The 15,523-nt window shown below is 60.7% G+C and overlaps 1 protein-coding gene across 1 annotated transcript in view; it reads right to left on the bottom strand.

Moving 5' to 3' along the window:
* LOC117647324 overlaps nucleotides 1-14,280 on the bottom strand; it is a 52,001-nt gene extending 37,721 nt beyond the window's left edge. The window contains exon 1 of the mRNA XM_034389044.1: nucleotides 14,011-14,280. The gene's annotated coding sequence lies outside the window, so the exon portion shown is untranslated. The remainder of the gene's footprint in view (nucleotides 1-14,010) is intronic.
* Nucleotides 14,281-15,523: the final 1,243 nt, after the last annotated feature.

Below are 15,523 nucleotides of genomic sequence, written 5' to 3'. Positions count from 1 at the left end.
CCGAACGCCACCGAATGACTCGTCGTTCTCGCGGTTTTTATTCTTCTTGCTTTTCTTTGCCATTGTTGTTGTTGTTGTTTTTCCTGTCGGGTGATTTGACCCGCGCGGCTCCCCGTGTTCGGCACGATGATAAGGACCTCGGCGAAGGTGCTCGTCGCGTCGCCAACCTTTCCTTCGTGTTCAAGACCCCCGGCATACAGGCCAAACGGGCCGCCTGTCCGCGCCAAGCCGCGCCAAGCCACTTGGCCACTTAAATTTTCGCCGCAAAGGTGAGCCCAGGCCGCCGAGTTGCACCTCGCTGCATTCTAGATGGGAGAATGGGCACCGAGCTCCCTGACCAGCTCAACACCCTCCCCCCCCCCTCCCCCCTCATTCCCGCGCCGAGCCGAGTCCAGCCGAGTCCGGCCGGGGCGCGCGGAGCCGAGCCGAGCCGAGCCGATCTGAGTCGAGCAAACCAGTCACTGCTACTATTCTGAATGCATGTTTATCGCCCGCTCAGCTTCCCCGGGCAGCGCGGAGCAGCGCCATGGCAGCCCGGCGCAGCCCGGCCGGGCCGCGGAACCTGCAAGGAACCTGTTTCACTCACACACGCACCGCTCGCCGCCCCGCCGCCCCGCCGCCCCGCTCTCCCCTCTCGCTCCCTCTCATACGCCGCTGCATGTTGACTTTGGTGCACTTCCACGCGATCCTGCATGCTGGGCGCTTAGCTTAGCATGGTCCGGCGTGGGCATGTGTGGCGGCCTCTGTGAGTGTGTGTGTGTGTGTGTATGTGTGTGTGTGTGTGTGTGTGTGTGTGTGTATGTGTGTGTGTATGTGTGTGTGTGTGTGTGTGTATGTGTGTGTGTGCGTGTTTGCGCGAGAAAGAGAGGGCCGGCAACAACAAGGAGCGCAAAACGGGAAAAATGGACGACAAGTCATCAGTACGGAGAAGGGAACACGGCGGAGAGAGAGAGAGAGAGAGAGAGAGAGAGAAGAGGCAGAAGCGAAGGGGGCAGGGAATCACCGTTCGCACAGGCCGCGTCGTCCGGCCCGAGGCCGGTTAAAACAAAGCGTGTGCCTTTACGTATATCGGTGCGTTCCTCCGTCTCTCTCGCACTGTGACGGTTCGAGGGACGCGGCGACGAAGCGCTGTCCAGCCCGGCGTCCGCCCACTTGCGAGGCGGCAGCGGACACGGGGAAGACGCCGGCCGAAAGGCGCGACAAGTAGGCCTGCAAGGCCAGGAGCATTTCGACAGCACGAGAGCATTTCGACAGCCAAGAGCATATCCACACGCCAAGAGCATATCCACACGCCAAGAGCATATCCACACGCCAAGAGCATATCCACACGCCAAGAGCATATCCACACGCCAAGAGCATATCCACACGCCAAGAGCATATCCACACGCCAGAGCATATCCACACGCCAAGAGCATATCCCACGACAAGAGCATATCCACACGCCAAGAGCATATCCACACGCCAAGAGCATATCCACACGCAAGGCCAAGAAGAGCATATCCACACGCCAGAGCATATCCACACGCCAAGAGCATATCCACACGCCAAGAGCATATCCACACGCCAAGAGCATATCCACACGCCAAGAGCATATCCACACGCCAAGAGCATATCCACACGCCAAGAGCATATCCACACGCCAAGAGCATATCCACACGCCAAGAGCATATCCACACGACAAGAGCATATCCACACGACAAGAGCATATCCACACGCCAAGAGCATATCCCACACAACTTGCCAAGAGCATGCGGCATCCACACGACAAGAGCATATCCACACGACAAGAGCATATCCACACGACAAGAGCATATCCACACGCCAAGAGCATATCCACACGACAAGAGCATATCCACACGCCAAGAGCATATCCACACGCCAAGAGCATATCCACACGACAAGAGCATATCCACACGACAAGAGCATTTCTACAGGCCAAGAGCATTTTTCTAGGCCCAGTGTCGGTCGTCCAAAAGGCGTGAAAAGAGACGGAAAAAGTGTTGGGTGCGTCCGACCATAACGTCTGCACGAACGCCACGGACAAGGCCCTTTCCTCGAACTCGGAGACTCCAAGCTTCGCGGCTTCGCGGCGCGGCGTCCAAAACAAATGAGAGCCGTCCTGCCGCGCTGTCTTCGCCCTGTCCAGGACCTTCCAGGACTCCGGGCCGCTCGGGGCCGCTCCGGGCCGCCGAGAGTAGTCGCGGCCTAATCCATAGTCCGGCGGCAACAATCATTTTTCACACGCCGAGCCGGACTCCACACTCTACGGGACGGCCGGCCGGCGGCCCCGAGTCCGTGCGGGTCGCCTGCCTTTATCGCGGGCCTCGGCTGGACTCACAGTGGGCCAGAACACCGGTGGAGGCGGTCAAAACTCTAGACGCGTTTTCAGCTCCAGAGTCGCTAAATGGGACTCGAACCGAACGTGTGACCCCACCAATGGATTGCTCTCCGAACGAGGAATCCATTGGTGGGGTCACACGTCGGTTTTGAGTCCTGTTTACAGCTGGGGTTTTTGGCCGGCGGCGCCGGTCTTCTGGCCCACAGTGCGGCGCCTGGGCGGCCCGGCCCCCGGATAGCGCCAACCGTGGAAACCTCCGGCCGGCCTCTCTAGGCTACTCCACCGGACCGGGCGTGGCGTGGCGCGGCGGCAGGAATGTGGCCCGGATCGGCCGGACGGACCTAGCTAATGACATCATTTACCAAGCATGCTGTATTCAAAACGCAGCTAGCAATCATTTCCAGCTGCGGGGCGGGGCGGGGCGGGACGCGAAGAAGGTGTGATCCTGAAACAAAACACGCCAACGGCGACGGGCCGGCGGTGGTCCGGGTGGAAACAGCAGCCGGACAAACTGCCGCGTGTCCGACACACCGCGAAACGCTGGAGAAGGCGCTGGAGAAGGCGCTGGACTCACAGTGGGCCAGAAGACCGGTGGAGGCGGTCAAAATTCTCGACGCGTTTTGAGCTCCAGAGTCGCTATGGGACTCGAATCGAACGTGTGACCCCACCAATGGATTGCTCTCCGAACGAGGAATCCATTGGTGGGTCACATGTCGGTTTTGAGTCCTGTTTACAGCTGGGGGTTTGGAGAGGGCGCTGGAGAAGGCGCTGGAGAAGGTGCTGGACTAGGTGGGCAGGTGCCGGAGGAGGTTCCTTAGAAGGCGCTGCACTAGGCGTTCTGAGAAGGCGCTGGCGAACTCGTTCCGGCCTGTCGATTAATCGAACCGTCCTGTAAAAGGTACGCAGGGGATTGAGAGACCGGTAGCCACCCTCGGCCAGTCCGCGCACCCTGGAGCTGGAGCCTTCAGCGACGGTCCAGGGGCTTTTTATCTTGACTCCCAGAAGCTCTCGTACGCGTAGGCATTCCCAGCCACCCGGTACATAAAACTGCTCTATTTCGAAATTCAATTTCCAGCCGTGGCCATCCTCCGCACGCAACACTTTGAGACTTTCACCGCGGTCCGCTCCACGCATTCCGCCTGGAGCCTCCAGAAAGTGCGAATAAACAACGCCCGGGAGGTCCACTTCGATCTCCCAGGACGCGGACCAAAAAAATATCCAGGTGTCTCGACCGCCCTTTCTTTCCAGGCTGGTCTGTGTATTCCAGTTCCAGGCGTCCGGGCCGATGATGACGGAGCCTCCAGGATTTTGCTTCCAGCGCGGCCAGCGCTTCCAGGCCCACATGGTGAACGTGCCTGCAGCTGGATGAGTCTCCGGCGGCCTCTCTCCGGCAGCACTGCCCGGCCCGTGTGTGAGTGTGTGTGTGTGCGTGTGTGTGTAATCTTCCAGCCTCCAGCAGGACTGGACGGCCAGTCCAGTGGCCCCACGGTGCCCCACGGTGAGAGGAGAGACTGCGCCGGCCGGCCGGCCGGGCTGGGGAGGGGAGGGGAGGGGGGGGGGAAGGCCGTTCCTTGCACCTACCTCCTCATTACCATCCGACAGGCTGGCCATCTCGCGCTGCGAGTCGCGCAGGGGGAGGGGAGAGGAGGGGGGAGGGGGCACCTACCTCGCGCACACACGGGAAGAAAGAGAAGCATCCGTGACACTTCTGATCCGCGCCGGTCACTCCCCGCGGCCGCTCGCCGGCAGCTCGCCGCTCGCCCGGCCAGCATCGGGGCCTCCAGGAGGGCCTCCTGGACTCGGCGCACACCGCGCACCGAGCCCCGCACCGCGCCCCGCACCGCGCCCCCCGGACGCAACCATTACCACCACCACCATTTGTTTGGCCCCGCGGACGCGCGGACCCGCGGACCCGCGGACCGCCTCTCTTCTTCTTGTCGTACTCTCACGCCGTGTGTGTGTGTGTGTGTGTGTGTGTGTGTGTGTGTGTGTGTGTGTCCGCGGACTCCGGGGAGAAACGTAGCGCTGCCGCTGCAACGGGACAGTTGGGGAGGTAAAAAGGGAAGGGGGATGGGCGAGCCGCTCATTATCTCTGCATCAATCAACACACACACACACACACACACACACACACACCTACATACACACACGCAGAGGCGCCACACAGTGCTTGGCCCACAACGCGACCAGCCTGGCCGCGCCAATGCGACCACGCCCCCGACATCAAACACACACTGACACTCACACTCACACACCGTAGAATGGCGCGCGGCGGCCGCACCGCAGCGCGCTCGCCGCCGTGCGGGTAGGCAACCGTGCGGCGCCGGCGCGCTAGGGCTGCCTACCCGCCGCCGCACACGGCGCTCCACGGCGCTCCACGGGGACGGGGACGGGGACGGCGGCCTTGAGCGCGCCGAGGGTGGCTGTCTCCTTCACTGCAAGTCCCGAAGTGGCGCAGCGCAGCGCAGGGCGGAGAGGAGAGGCGAGGCGGAGGAGTAACCTGATCGCAAGTCGCCGAGAAAGCGTTCAACAAGCAAGCGATCCGTTGGATTTGCCGCGACACTGGGCGAAGCGGGGCGAAGCGGGGCGAAGCGGGGTGAAGCCTGCGGGGCCTCGACGACAGGGCGACCTGTGGGCTGAGGGGGCCCCGCCCCGCCCCGCCTCGCCCCGCGCGGCCCCTCGGGGGGCACGGGAGGGCCCTTCCTTCCCAGAGGTATTCCAGAAATGCGGTGGAGCGGCGCAGGGCTATGCCAGGCTATGCACGCATGGGCGCTTCTCAGGCTGGCGGCCGCAGCCGGCAGCAACCTCATTGACAGCCCGGCCGGGCCCGGCCCCGGGACTGACAGGTCAACTGCAGCGCCGCTGACGTGTCACTGACGTGTCGCTGACGTGCCAGTGACGCGTCAGTCAGCGCCGAATAGGACCGCCAGTGTCTCCGCGGCCTCGGCTGGCCGTCGTTGACGTGTCAATTCGGTCGCCGTCGTCGGCCCGCTTGACACGTCGACGCGGAGTCCGCGGCACCGCGTCCCGCCGCCGGTTGGCAGGTCAAGGAGGCCCGCCGCATCCTCCTCTCGATTGACGGGTCAACTCCGGCGGCGGCGGGGGGCCCGGCTTGGCGTCGGTGCCACCATTAGCTAGCCGGCCCCTGCCTACGCCCGTGCCCCGCAGCCCCCGCTGCCCCGCCCCGCCACCGCACTACACGGCGGGGCCATCCGACCGGCATCATATACAGCTTGACGTGCGCGCGGAGCGCTAGGAGCACGGCGAGGAGGGAGAGGGGCTCCTCGCGCGCCGACCGGACCGCTGGCACCCCGTGAAACGAGCAGCCGTCAAGCATCAAGCTGTCTCTGTCGCACTGGCGGTCCGCTCCGTGCGGGTGCGAGAAGGACAGCGCGACCGAACTATCCTTCGGCTGCGCTGCTCGGCGGGCCTTCGGAGTGGAGCGGCCCGTCGCACAGTGGGCCAGAAGACCGGTGGAGGCGGACAAAACTCTACACGCGTTTTGAGCTCCAGAGTCGCTAAAGGGGCCTCGAACCGAACGTGTGACCCCACCAATGGATTGCTCTCCGAACGAGGAATCCATTGGTGGGGTCACACGTTCGGTTCGGTTCGACCGGCGGAGGCGGTCAAAACCCTCGACGCGTTTTGAGCTACACGGCTCGAACCGAACGTGTGACCCCACCAATGGATTCCTCGTTCGGAGAGCAATCCATTGGTGGGGTCACACGTTCGGCTCGAGTCTCTTTTAGCGACTCTGGAGCTCAAAACGCGTCTAGAATTTCGGCCGCCGGCGCCGGTCTTCTGGCCCAGCGTGCGCGTGCGTGCCAGCCAGTGTACCGGGCGGGGACGCCGAACCTCCGTTTTAATTAAAAGCTAAAAACCCAAAGCAGTGTAAGCCATCGACCCATTGTCCGGCTCGACGGCCTGGCCACCACACTGGCCGGCCTGGAACACGCAGCCCGCCAAACGTTTCCTATTATGACGGAACAAGAAGTGGCTTCTCTTCTCCTCTCTTCTCCTCGCCGGCCGGCCGGCCTGTGGCCAGCCTGTTCCAGCACGCCACATCGAGTCCGGTTGTCCGGTTCGGCTGCAGGCTCATTCCGCTCGTCGCTCCGTCTCTCTCGCACCCTGACGGCCTGACGGGACGCCCCGCGAGTGCGAGAGAGAGCGCGCTGCGCCGTGCGCGGTGCGGCCTGCGTGGAGGAATCTCTGCTGTCATTGTATTCACACTGTTGCACGAGTGTAGCCGCGTCGCTCTTTCCGTGGACTTGCGGGACGCCGCCGCGGGTTGATGCTCGCATCGCGCCGTCTCTCTCGCACTCGCGGCGCGCCCCACGGGTGCGAGAGAGACAGAACGACAGCGCCGGATCGAACTGCCGCTCTAGCGGACGTCCAGCGAGACGGGGGACAAGACGATGGCGCCACCGGGGCAGCTGCTCGCGGACGGACGCACAGTGGGCCAGAAGACCGGTGGAGGCGGCCAAAACTCCAGACGCGTTTTGAGTTCCAGAGTCGCTAAACAGGACTCGAAGCGAGCGTGTGACCCCATCGATGGATTCCTCGTTCGGAGAGCAATCCATTGATGGGGTCACACGTTCGGTTCGAGCCCCATTTAGCGACTCCGGAGCTCAAAACGCGTCTAGAGTTTTGGCCGCCTCCACCGGTCTTCTGGCCCACTGTGGGACGGACGGGCTGGTCGCTGCGTCTCTCTCGCACTCACGGCGACTCGCGAAGAGGTGCGAGAGAGACGGAGCGAACCCGGCTCCATTTTTGCGCCCTGCGTTCGAGCGGCGCTCAAGAGATGGCGGTTCCTCCCCTTGGACCACTCATTTGCCCGGCACTGCCCGGCGCGGCTCGGCACGGCTTGGCCCCATTGAGTTTGCGGTACGGCGATGCTGCGGTCGCGGCGGCCGGCCTGCCCGGCCTGCCCTCGGCCCGGCCGCTATGCAGGTCCGGCATTATTTGGAGAGGCGGCTAATTATGTCTCGAGGACCCCCTCCCCCCCCCCCCCCTCCCGCTCTCTCCGCCGCTGTCTCTTCGCTCGGAAAAAAGCCCGCCGCGAAGGGGACTCGAACCCTAGTACGGACTGCACCGCCCGCGCGCACCGCAAAAGAAAAGAAAAGGCAATAAAAGGACGCGCCGGTGGCGGGACTTGAACCCGGGACCTTGCTCTCCGCGGTCCCGCACCCGGAACACCGGCGACGGCGGCGGCGGCGGCGGCACAGCGCCGTGCAGGTAGGCCAGCCGGCGGCGGGAACGCACGGCTGGCGACGGGTTGCCTACCCACCGCCGCACCATTACCATTGTCATTAAGGGCTAGACCACACGGCGCTCTCTTTGTCTCCCTCCCAAAACGACGCGCGAGACTCCCAGAGGCAAAAGCGTAAAGCGACGTTGATCTCGAAATCAAATTTGCCATCGCTACAACACACACACACACACACACACACACACACACACACACACGCACTGCACCGTAAAGCCAGCAGACGCGGCTCCCGCTCGAGATTATTCCAGTGCAGGGCGCTGCAGGGCGCTGCAGGGCAGGGGCGTGTGAATACTAGTGCAGCTCCGCGCGATTAGCCGCAATCCACGGCAGGCAAAAACAAAAACAAAAGCAACAGCAGCAGCAACAACAACAGCAGCAGCAGCTACAGTGTGGTGACCGCAACAGCGCCATCAATGGGGAGGAGCGGCACCGGAAAAAGGGTCAAGCTGTAAGTAAAGTGGCGGCCGTAATGAAGACACACTGCGAGGAGAGGAGGAGAGAGGAGGCGCGCTCGGGATAGGTTCGGGAAACGCTCGGGAAACGCTCGGGAAACGCTCAGGAAACGCTCGGTAACTGGTAACACGCTTCGGGTGCTTTCGGGAACACTCGCGGGAACGCTCGGCGACCGCTTCCCTTCCGTTTCGGAGACGACGCGGAGGCGGCGGCAGGCGGCAAAAACAGTGTAGCCGCGAATGCAGTCGAGGGAGCGGCGGCGCGGCGGTCCGCCGGTAGCAAAGGAGGTGGTGTAAGTAGCCGCGCGGCAACAACAGCCGCAGCAGCAACAACAACAACAACAACAACAACAACAGCCGCTGCAGCCGCAGAGAGATGAGATGGGATTAGCCGCGTGAAACAGTCCGCCCATTGAGGAGGTAGCCCCGGGCTGCCCCAGGCGGCCGCGCATTCCGCACAGTGCTTTCGCCGCTCTGTCTCTCTCGCACTCGCGGGGCGTCCCGTAGGGTCCGTGGGGGTGCGAGAGAGACAGAGGCTGGGCGGCATGCCGCGCGCGCTTTCCCGCGGGCCTCGCCCCGCCCCGCCCCGCCCCGCCTCGTCCGTTTTCGGGGTTAAGGCGCGCGGCCGGCCGCTGCGGTGGACTCGGATTCGGCAGTCTCATGGGCAGAAGGCGGACGCATGCGGGCAGCGGCAGTACAGGGCAGCGCGGCAGACACAGTAGCGTCGGCCGTGCCGTGGCGTGCCGTGCCGTGCCGTGCCGTGCCACGCCACCCGCAACCGCAACTGCCCCAGCCTCCTCTCTGCTCGCCTCTCGGCCGAGGTCGCAGTCGCGTGCCGTCGGTGCCGTCGGCCAGCGCGCCTTTTTATTCGTCCCTCGAGGACAACGGCCTGCTGCAGCAAGTGCGGGAGCCAGCGCTGGAGCAAGTGCTGGAGCGCTGGAACAAGTGCTGGAGCACGGGACCAAATGCCAAGTGCTGGAACAAGTGCTGGAGCAAGTGCTGGAGCAAGTGCTGGAGCAAGTGCTGGAGCAAGTGCTGGAGCAAGTGCTGGAGCAAGTGCTGGAGCAAGTGCTGGAGCAAGTGCTGGAGCAAGTGCTGAAGCAAGTGCTGGAGCAAGTGCTGGAACAAACGCTTGAACAAGCACTGGAGAGAAATGGACGACGAGGGAGGGCTTGAGAGCAAGGGTTGGAGGATGAGATGAAAAATACAGCGCGACCAATCCCTCCCCAAACGAGACACAGGCGGTGGTTAGAGTCGGGTCGACGGGATGGCACACCCGGAAAATCGGAACGGGAGGACCTTTCTCAACGCTCAGTACCGAGAAGCGCGCTTTTAACCCGATCAATCCCGAGTTCTCCTCATAAGCCAGACAACGTGATCAAAAACACCCGGCACTCGGTACTAATAAGCAGGACTGCGATGCAGCAAGTTCGCCGCGGCCGGGGAACCCGCGGAAAGTCGTTAATTGGGTGTGAGGATGAGAGCCTCTCGAAACGCGCCCCGACTTCGAATCCCGTGTGTCGCGGCCAAATCGGCGCCAACAAGAAACAGCGCTGGTCCCTGCAGTTCGAGGAAGCCGTACGCACGCGCTTCCGAAAAGCACCAGTCATTGTTCGGCACCCGAACCCGAAGCCTCTCGCTGTTGCATCAATCAGCAGCCCGCCGAGACCACGGCGCCGTGCGATCGGACCGATCGGACACGCGGTGCTCTGAATGCAGAGCGAGTGGACGCGAGACAGCGGCGCCATGCGCCATCGTCCGCCACCGTCCGGTACCGTCCCACAGTGGGCCAGAGGACCGGCGCAGGCGGCCAAAACTCTAGACGCGTTTCGAGCTCCAGAGTCGCTAAATCGGACTCGAACCGAACGTGTGACCCCACCAAATGGATTCCTCGTTCGGAGAGCAATCCATTGGTGGGGTCACACGTTCGGTTCGAGTCCCATTTAGCGACTCTAAAGCTCGAAACGCGTCTAGAATTTTGTCCGCCTGCGCCGGTCTTCTGGCCCACTGTGCGTCCGGCAGGCGGCTGAGCCCGAAGGGAGGTCTCGTCGCTCTGTCTCTCTCGCACGTGTACCGGACGCCCCATGAGTGCGAGAGAGAGAGAGAGAGAGAGAGAGAGAGAGAGAGAGAGAGAGAGAGAGAGAGAGAGAGAGAGAGAGAGAGAGAGAGGCCTCCCACTCGTCCGGCAGTGCCGGGCAGGACGACAAGGTGCCCGTAAGGCCCGCGGCACGGCGTGGCACACCGTAACAACGCCGATTCGCATTCAAAACGCCCCGCCGCGCGGCGCCATTCATTATGCATTTCGTTTGGCGCCATCATCGCCTTCCGCGCCGAATATTCAGAAAGGCTGCGAAAAATGGAAGGCGGTGTACTCGTACACTGTATGCGTGGTGGGGCAGGCTGCAGGCTGCCGCGGCTGCCGCTCATAGGAGGCTTGGACTGCCAACTTAACGGCGCGTCCGCCTACCGGCTCGGCGCAAGGGCCCGGCTTTGCCTCGCTGTGCCCCCCGGCCCCGCGCTTGAGCCCTGCCTGCCCTGCCCTGCCCTGCCCGCCCTGCGGCCCGCACCGCCTTCATATTTACGCAAGAGCCGACGCCGGCTCGTCGTCCAGAATGCGGTGCGCCGCGCTGCCGCCGCCGCACTCACAAAAGCCGGACTCCTTCGATAGACGCGCCGCGCTTCAAATTACAAGACAATGGTCCGGTGGAGCGGCGGCGCGGCGGCAGCGCGGCGGCAGAAGAAGAAAAAAGATCGCGTGCAATGGCCTTTAATGTCCGATCGCTACCTGTTGATGGTAGCTCGTATAACAATCGTCGATCCTTCATGAACAATGGCTCCTCGGGGCACGCCCCGCCCCGCCCCGCCCCGCCCCGCCACGCAGACGGGCGATAAGCTCCCTCAGGTTGGCAACCCTAGCGAGCCGCTAGCCAATCAGGAGGCCGGGAGGTAATGCGTCTGAATCGAACCAAATCGCGCAGCGAAGGTCGTTTATCTGCTGCGATGCTCTGAGCACCTGGCAGGACAGGGTAGGCAACCCCCGGCGCGGTCTCTAGACAGTGTAGGCAACCCCACCGTGGCAGACAGGGTCCAGGGTAGGCAACCCCAAGGCGGCGCCGCAGCCAGGGTGGCCTACCCGCAGGCGGTGGCTCTCATGCTGCGGATGTGCAGTCGCTTCAGATTAGGACCTGTTTGCTGTCTCTCGCACTCCAACTGTTTCGCCCCTCCTCCCGTGTACTCGGAGGCTCCTTCCAAATTCTCCGCAAGGTCGATTCGAGCGCCCCCCCCCCTCCTTCCTCGTCCTCATCTTATTCCCTTTCACCTCCTTCGCCGCCTCGACCCGTTCCCTGTGTGCATTCCGCCTCTCTCTCTCTCTCTCTCTCTTTCTCTCTCTCTCTCTCTCTCTCTCTCTCTCTCTCTCTCTCTCTCTCTCTCTCTCTCTCTCTCTCTCTCTCTCTCTCTCTCTCTCGCTCACACACACGCACGCACATTATATTACTGGCCGGCCGGTCCGAGCCGGGCAAAAAGACCCGGTGCAAGTCCTTGTTTTGCAGCGCGGGGTTGTCAAATAATAAAATAATCCGTTTGGAGAGGGCTTGCGCGAGGCGAGTGATTGGATGTGGACCGGATGAATCATTCCGCTGCCGTTTTTTCGCGTCGGTGCACTGGGAAAAGAAGAGCACTTCCGGCCGCCGCTTCGCCGCTTCCTCTTCCGAGTGCCGCCGTCTCACTGAAAAAAAAGTCTAGTTAAAAGTACTAGACTGTTCCTAGTTAAACGAGCACCGGTAATAATAACTAGAAACCTTGTATTTTTCACTAGATTTTTAGTTATATCTACTAGCATGGGTATGGTAACATTTACCAGACGTCTAGTTAATATTCCTGGTAAATTTAACTACACTGCTTAGTAATTGTCGTCAAATTTAAAATTGCAATAGACTAAATTTTAACAATGCGTCTTGAATTCCTTCGGTTCCCTGCAATATCCAAAGCACCGTTTAGCAGCCGGAAATGCCACTCCTTCAGCTGCCTCAGGTGAGCGGCAAAGCGATGCGCAGTGTCATCGGGCGGGGAGACTCGGCTCTCCTATGTGGCGTGATAGCGCAGTGGTAACGAGCTTGGCTCGTAAGTGGAAGATCGGTGGTTCGATCCCGGCCAGAAGCGAACCGGAAAATACTTCTTCTCAGCTTTACGATCTCCCAGCGTACTTGGGGGGGCGTAGAGTTGAGAAATTACATTTTCTTCTTCTGCTTTGTCTTTTTACAATTCAAAATTTTTACTAGAAGTTTAGTTAATTTTACTAGATTGGGGGTCTGATGGCATGGTAAGGTTTACCAAGAATCTGGTTATTTTTACTAGACAGATATCAACTAGGCAGTCTGGTATTTGTAACTAGATTCCTTGTTGGTTCCTATTCAATTAGACTGTCTGGTAACTGGCACCAAAATCCTAGTTGCTGTAACTAGACTTTTTTTTCAGTGATCGAAATGCGACTGAAATTCATCGGATTTGTACACCGAACACGGTAAAAACGGTTCCTGGTTTTCCCAGGAACTCCCTGGAAATCGCCTATGTCTCTACCATAGGCTTCCTGGGAAAACCAGGTACCGTTTTTACCGTGAAATTCACAGTGATTTCCCCTTGGTCGCACGCATGCAGAACACCCCATGAGTGCGAGAGAATGAATTTCAGTCGACTTTCAATGAATTTCAGCCCAATTTCGATGAATTTCAGTCAAATTTCGGTGAATTTCGGTCGAATTTCAGTAGAATTGCGATGAATTTTGATGAATTTCAGTGAATTTTACATGATTGATGAATTTTGGTGTGCAAATTGGACTGGAGTTATTTCCCCCAACGGCTCTCGAAATCAGTCTGCCGAAAAACGCGCGGTCCTCCTGGAGGGTCCTGGAGGATCCCGGAGACGGGATCTGGACGTGGGACCCGGACAACCCAGACGAGGCCGGGCAGGGCGGCAGGCCGACAGTGTAGTGGCGGCGGCTTGCCGCGGGGGACAACGAGCAGCTATTCGCGTCCGCAACGACGCGAGAGCGCAGCACCGTCGCCCCCAGATAGCGTGCGACGGAGCACCGCCATTTTCGAAACAGGTGGCTTGTTTTCTTCGTTATTAATGTACTTTCGTTAGATTCTATACTATGTTTGTCTGTGACTTTATTCTCTACGGAAGCTATGGACTCCTATGACCTCAAATGAGCGTGATTTTAGCAATTCTAATTTGTTAAATTTAATATTTAGCCACTTTTCCCCTCCTCCCCGTGTCAGCGCTTGGAGCAGACGCCACCGGAGGCATGGCGCGGACCGACAACATGCCGACTAGGTTAGGTCTGGACGTTCTTTCTCATTCTTAGCCATTAGAAAGGCATCTGATACAAGACAGCGTTTTTCTACAACAGCGAGCGGCATTTATTTTTGAAAAGTCACACCCATTTTATTCACTTAAAAGCGCAATATACGAATAAAAGCACAAAATCATGGCCAAACAGAGAACTCCAATTTGAAAAACCCGCTGCTCCGTCGCCCGCTATGTTTAGTTCCAGCTCAGCCACCAGAGGTCTCTGACTTTAGTTTGCGGACGCGAATTGATACTAATGGTTGTGCCGGCCGCACGCCGCCCGGCCCGGCAATGCCCGGCAAGCCCGCCCCGCCGACACGCCGCCACCGATCCGGCCTTTCGGATCTAGGCGGCGCCGCACTGCAGTCTGCACCGCCACTTGGAACCATGTTTACCTGGCGAAGGGCTTCTAGGACCATCATCCGCGCCAAAAATTCGAATCACGTCCACGGCGGGGCCGGGGGCCTGCGGCACCTGGGGGTGTTGGCCGCCCTGCCGCCAGGCGGCGCTGGCGTCGGGGGTGGCAGGGGGTGGGGGCGGCGCCGGGGCCCGCCCGGGCGCCAGCAGCGCTAGCGCCAGCCGCCTCTGCCGCCAGTACGTACCTAGGGGTCCGAGAGGGGCGCGTCGAACGCGTCGAACACCGGCCGGAGTTCACTAATCCACATGACACTGCCGGCCAGGGGCAGCCGGGGCACCGCGGACACGCACACAATCAGAGTCCGTCCGTCGGGTCACGCACACACACTTGTCGGATGCACTCACACACACGCACTCACACGCACGCACGCACGACGCCGGCACAGGGGGGACCTCACGCTCCGAGCGCGGCCGGCCAACTGGTCCGCGCGGTCCGCGAGAGCATCCAGCATCCGACACTCTTGCGGCGGCCAGCCTCGGCCAGCCGAGCCAGAGCCAGCGAGCCAGCAGACGACGTGCCCACATGCCCCCTCCTGGCCCCCCTGGCCCCCACCGGTCAATCGGGAATCCCCCCTCCCCTCCCCCTTCTTCCTGCAAGCCTTTCTCTCCGTTTGGTGCTCCCCTTTGGCCACATGCAGCATGCACCTGTGCGTTAGCGAACACTTGTATCTGCATGCACTGCAGCGGTATCCCCCCTCCCCTCCCCTCCGCCTCGGCACGGCGTTCAGTCGTTAATAAGCTAGACGCGACTCGCTGGACCAGGCAGGCCTCGTCTCTCTCTCTCGCACTCACGGGGCGGGCCGGCGAGCCGCGGGGACGCGAGAGAGACAGAGGGACCCATTCCCATTCCCATTTTCCGGTGCGTCAAGTCCGGCCGGTCTGCCTCTGTCGCTCGCTCTCGAATCTCGAATCTCGAAGAGGTGCGCGGACTGCGCGGACGACGCGCGGCATTTCCCGGGAACGGATCTTGTTGTTGCTCTCGTGCTGTTGTTGTTGTTTTGATGACTTTATTCGCGCAGTGTCGCGCGGGCTGGAGAGGAGGTGTGCGACCAGTTCGCCTGTCCCCACCATGCCCGTCTCGCTCCACGCTCTTATTGTCATGGTCTAACCTAACCTCAATGTTTGCGAACGCTGGATTAATTTTTGAAGCAATGCAATCATTTGAGCTCGACCATCGGCCGGCGTCAACGGAGTAATCGCGGATATATTTCCTACCGAGTGAGATGCGAACATTTTGTTCATAGGGAAGTCCGCCGCTGCAGTGGATCCCCCATCGCTCTTTCATCCAACCCTCGATTCCACATGAAAATTAACATGGTTTCGCTCATGTTTTTTCCATGCGAAGTTTCTTTTCGTTGCTCTTATTTTAATATTTTTTTTTTCAAAGTCGCTATCCGCGCTTTTCGCGAAGCTGTACTTACCGCACGGAGTAGTGACGCCGCAAAAAGTCAGCACCAGTGGAGCAGCCACCTGACGGTAGAGGGCAGCAGGCGACGCAGACGCAGGCTGCAGACCACACAGCGGCAGAGGGAGGCGTTGGCGCTACCCCACGCGTCGGGGCGCTCTTCTCCGCTCCACTGTGCGGTGCGGTGCGGCGAGCCGACATTGCCCTCCTCCAAAGACACATTTCCAAATGGGCAAAAGCAGAGGGTTGCGAAATCTAGTCCCATGCCTCTCGGAGTGAACGAGAATCGCGTT

This window comes from Thrips palmi, unplaced genomic scaffold, assembly GCF_012932325.1.
Source record: "Thrips palmi isolate BJ-2018 unplaced genomic scaffold, TpBJ-2018v1 HiC_scaffold_2, whole genome shotgun sequence".
In the NCBI taxonomy this organism is placed as follows: Eukaryota; Metazoa; Arthropoda; class Insecta; order Thysanoptera; family Thripidae; genus Thrips; species Thrips palmi.
Note: the sequence above shows the minus strand (reverse complement) of the source record. Positions and strands in the feature narration are given on the sequence as shown.